Raw genomic sequence first — 5,392 nt, 5'->3', positions numbered from 1 at the left:
CAGTCAAGCATCCGACTCTTGATCTCAGCTCAGGTCTTGGTCTCAGGGTCATGAGTTCAAGCTCTGCATTGGGCTCCGCAGTGGATGTGGAGACTACTTAAAAGAAAATTGAAAAAAAAAAAAAAAAAAAAGAAAATCCGATGGTGTCTACAAAAATGCTAATAAGACTTAATAAGTACATTGAGCAAGTTTGCAGATTACAACAGCAATACAGAGAGTCATATTTCTATATACTAGCAGTGAACGATCATAAATTGTAATCTTTAAAATACCATTTATGATAGCATCAAAACTATGAAATACTTTGTCATAAATCTGACAAAGGACATGAAAGACGTGTACACTGACAACAAAATATTATGACAGAAATTTAAAAAGGCCTAAATAAATGGGACGATTTGGACCATGCTTGTGAATCAGAAGATTCAACATTATCAACGTCAACTCTTCCCTAATTGATTTAATGATATCTCAATCAATCAAAATCCTAGCAGGCTACTTGTAAATATTGAACAGCTGATTATAAAATTTATATAGAAATACAAAAGATCTGGAATAGCCAAAACTACTCTGGAAATGAAGAAGAAAGCTAGAATGAAAACACTACCTGACTTCAACAATTATGACAAAGTTACAGTAACTAAAATAACATGGTATTGGCATAAAGGTAGACAAATAGAGGGACAGGATAGAACTGAGGATTCAAAAAATAAACCTATGCACATAGAGACAGCTAATTTTTACAAAGGAGCAAAAATAATGTTCTGGAAGAATTTGTTTATCAACAAATGGAAGTGGGACAATTAGACAGTCATAGGCAAAAAATAATAAAAATAATTGGATCCATATCTTATTCCACATGCTGAATTAAGTCCACGGAACATGGACATTTAAAATGCAACACTAAAGGGGTGCCTGGGTGGCTCATTTGGTTGGGCATCTGACTTCGGCTCAGGTCTTGATCTCATAGTCCGTGAGTTCGAGCCCCGTGTCGGGCTCTGTGCTGACAGCTCAGAGCCTGGAGCTTGCTTCAGATTCTGTGACTCCCTCTCTCTCTGCCCCTCCCCTGTTCATGCTGTGTCTCTCTCTGTCTCAAAAATAAATAAAAACATTAAAATAAAATAAAATAAAATAAAATAAAATGCAACACTAAAAATGTCTAGAAGAAAATATAGGAGAAAATCTTTGTGATCTTGGATTACACAAAAATACCTTAGCTGTGACACCATAGTATAGTCCATAGAAGAAATTCATAACTGGGATGTCACTGTAATGAATTTCTTCTGTTTATTTTATTTTTATTTTTATTTTATTGTAGAGAGAGAGAGAATGGGTGGGGAAGAGAGGGAGAATCTTAAGCAGGCTCCACGTTCAGTGTGGCACCCAACGTGGGGCTCGATCCTATGACCCTGGGATCATGGCCTGAGCCAAAATCAAGAATCAGACACTCAACCGACCGAGTCACCCAGGTGCCCTGAATTTCTTCTCCTTAAAACACATTGTCAGGAGAATGAAAAGACAAGCCACGGACCTGTTGAACATTTTTGCAAAGCAATGTCTGATAAGAGACTTATATCCAGAATATATAAAGAACATTCAAATCGCAACAACAAGAAGCAACCCAGTAAACGGGCAAAATATTTGAGAAGACGTTTCACGGAAAGAGCATCGATGACAAATAAAGCCCATGAAAAGATGCTCCACATCGTTAGTGAGTAGGGAAATGCAAATTAAAACTGTGGGATCCCACCGCACACCTTTTAGAATGGATAAAAACAAAAATGAAATTGATTATTCCAAAACTGTGGAGGAGCTGGGGATGTAAAATGTTTGACCACTTTGTAAAAACAGTTGAGCGGTCTCTGAGATAGTTAAATGTGCATTTATGGTGTGATCCAGACTTGCTACTCCTGGGTCCTCACCAAGAGAGAAGGAAGTATCCGTCGTATAAAGACACGTACACGGATGTGCATGGCATCCTTGTCTAGAATAGCCCCAAACTACCCAAATGTCCACCAAAGATGAACAGGTAAACAATTTATGGGAAATCCATTTGCAATGGAATACTACTCAGAAGTGAATAAGAAAATATGCAACAGCATGAATGAGTCTAAAATAATTACACTGGATAGACGAAGCCACATGTTGTTTTAAAAAGGACGCACCACATGATTCCATTCTAGAAAATGCAAGCTCATCTACAGTGACAGAAAGTGGACCTGTGGTTGCTTGGGTGGGGGATTACCCAGGGGCATGAGGCAGCCTTTGGAGGGGGTGATATGTTTGCTTTCTAGATTGTGGTCATGGCTTCACAGGTGGACACCTATGTTGAAACGTCTCAAATTGCACACTTTAAAAAGGCGCAGTTATTATAGATCAGGTATAGTTTTACCTTAATAAAGCTGTTAAAATGAAGAATCCCAGTGGGGAAAGCACTGGCTCTTCCTGGTGTGGGGAGGACAGGGCGGTTGTCAGGAAGGAGGCAGTGCGTGGGCTGGACGGGCACAGAGCAGGGTCTGTGATGCAGGCCTGAGCGTTGCATGAGTCTTGGTTCTTCCCAAGAAGGCAAGATCCGAGTCCATCTGAAAAGGATGAGCTATGAAAAGCTGGCGTGCAGAGCAGCTGAGAAGGGAAGAGGAGGCCCCAGAAAGACAAAGAAACTTATAGCAAGATTCTGAGGGAAAATGAGGTATCTTGCTCCCAGGACTTCAGGACAAGAGGACAGCTGTATGAATATTACTTTGCACAGCTCGTTTATGCCCAGAAGAGAAGGTCTTTGGGGATAAGTGGGGACAATGTTACCTGTGATCTCCAAATCTGTGACCACCTTGAGTGACCCCTAAGGCCTCTTGTTCCACCACTAGAAGGACCGCCATAAATTCATCTCTCCAGATTCCCTTTGACCATCCAACTCATCCAAGACCAGGCATGGTCAGCATCCAGCTTGAAGAGCCCCAGGGTGCAGTCACACATGCTGTGGGGTTGCTGTGGAGGGAAGACGCTCTGCTGGGCGGCCTCAGACCATTGCTTAACCTCTCTGGACCTCAGGGTCCTCACCGGCAATGTAGAGTCTACAGTATAGACTGCTCTTATTTGAACTCCTGGGCTTTGGAAGAAGGTGGGAGGAGATTGCGAAAGTGGGAGTTCTTTGGGAAAGGAAGGGGGTATTTAAGTGCAAAGGATGCTCACCAAAGCACACTGTCTCCTGCCGTGGCCAACTGCCATAGAGGTTTTGGTGCCCCCCATCCCCCCACCCCAAGTCCCCTTTGCCTAGCTGGTGGGTGCGCCCATCCCTGGCTGCTACAAGGGCAGGCTGCTGAGGTTGGACACCTGTACCCATCTCTGGAGAGTCACCCTCCTCCAGACACAGAGATACCTGAGCGGCTACGCCCTTTTTGGGGAAGAGGTCTCCATCTGATGACTAACTGATGGAGGGTGACAAAAGCTTTTGTCTAAAGGCAAGATGACTCTAGGGTGCCATCCAAGATCCAGAGCTCCTGTGGGACCCAGCTGTATCTAGACTCCAGCTGGGCCCACGGCTCTGCCCTGCTTCCTCTTGGCTCTCTCCCCTGCTTCATGCACAACCTCAAGCCCTACTGAGAGCACCGTTCCATAGATTCCTTGCCCCAGAGTCCTAGACTCTCTGATTCTGGTGACTTAAGCTAAGACCCCAACATTCTGAGTCTTCCTATTGGCAGTTTTAATGGTCTTGGCCATAAGCCTTCTTCCTCAGCCCCACAGCGATGTTCTCCCCATCTCTTTTCCCAGAGCCCGCCTTGAGCCCGCCTTGGAACGGCAAGTCATCTGGGGCCCGGGACCTGCCTCTCTCCTGGATGTTTTGTTCACACTCTCTTTTCAAAAAACACATTTTCAATAGCTTTAATTTAATCAAAACGTTCTTGACTGAGATCATTAAAGCCTCTGAGAGAGGCATTTAATTCTAAATTCACCATATCCACGCATAGCAGTTGAGTAACTGAAAAATCAACTTTATGTCATAATAGTTTGTTAGAATGTTTGTTTACTCTTCATCTAAGACACGCTAATTAAAAGAAGAGGCCTTCACGAGCAATCCAGTTACCAAATGGGATTGGTTAATAGATAAGGGATGGTTGGTAATTACAGGGAAGCCCAAGCCCCACCCACATGGGCGGGTTTCAGGGAGAGTCTGGGGACACCGTGCTGGGCTCCAGCCTATTCACTCGGGTTCTGTCTCCTCCTTCACTGATGTCTGTCATGAACATCTCTGAGACACATTTATCTTTGTTGAGTCTCGTCTGCCACCAACTCTTTCTTAATTCATCCCGAAGGGATGTGATTAAGGACCCTTATGAATCTCTAGGTCACTAGGGCTGAGCTATTTCTACGTTCCCATAGACTTGGCTGGAAGCGTGTGGTTTTCACTGCTCCCAGCATTAGTTCCTCATGCAGGAAAACTGAGCTGTCCTGGGAGGTTCACCCTCTGTCAGCTCCCGGAGACCCAGCCAGCCCTCCCCCCTTCCCACCGCCCCCCTGCAGCAGACGCTCCCTTCCTGACTTGGGGGTCTTGCTGCTTACTGATAATTCAGGAACATCTCCAAACACAGACACCAGGGGGCCTGGGATGCATTCGTTAAAGTGTAAAATATCAGACCCCCTGTCCCGCCAGTGACTCCCTTCCACTGCATCTGGCCGTGTCTGCCTACATGCGTAACTGCACATGCACAAACAATTTTCTCTCTACTTCCTTTCCTCACACATTCACGGCCAGTTACCCCACTTCCTGCTCTAGTCCTCGTCTTCTCCCTTCACAGCCCTGGGGACCCGTGCCCGTCTTTACCATCAGCAACTCTAGGCTCTGCTCTCCCACCCTGGCTCAGGGCCAGGGATCCTCACCTCCCCATAGACCCTAAGATGTCAGAATGAGAAGGAATGTCACAGGCCATGTGGCCTCGTTCATTTTAAAATACGGAAACTGAGGCAGAGAGCCAGTGATGGAATTGGAAGGCTAACCCAAGGTCATTGCTCTATTTTACGTCCAGTGCACAGTGAGACGTAGAGAACTCAGACGGACTCCATCCCCGTTACTCGTCTTCATGGCCCCTATGTTTTCCTAGCTCTGGAGTGCAGACTTTTGGCCTTCTGGTAGCTAAAAGACCCATTCAAGAGGATGTCGTGAAAATACCCCATGGTTGTGTTTAATGCAAATTTGAATTGGACACCTATAAAACCCTGTGATTCAAATATGAATAGAGTCTCGCTTTTCTGTGAAATCGAAAATAACGTGAATTTCCAACGTTACACCACTACGAACACGTGAGTCTTGAACTCGGTGCGGTTCGTATGGGAGGATTGCGGGAGGGTCCTGTATGTATGGTCACGGAGGTGGATGAGGATCCCAGGGTCCCTTAAG

This window comes from Panthera onca, chromosome E2 (assembly GCF_046562875.1).
Source record: "Panthera onca isolate mPanOnc1 chromosome E2, mPanOnc1 haplotype 2, whole genome shotgun sequence".
Taxonomy (NCBI): Eukaryota; Metazoa; Chordata; class Mammalia; order Carnivora; family Felidae; genus Panthera; species Panthera onca.
This window is presented reverse-complemented; position numbering follows the sequence as displayed.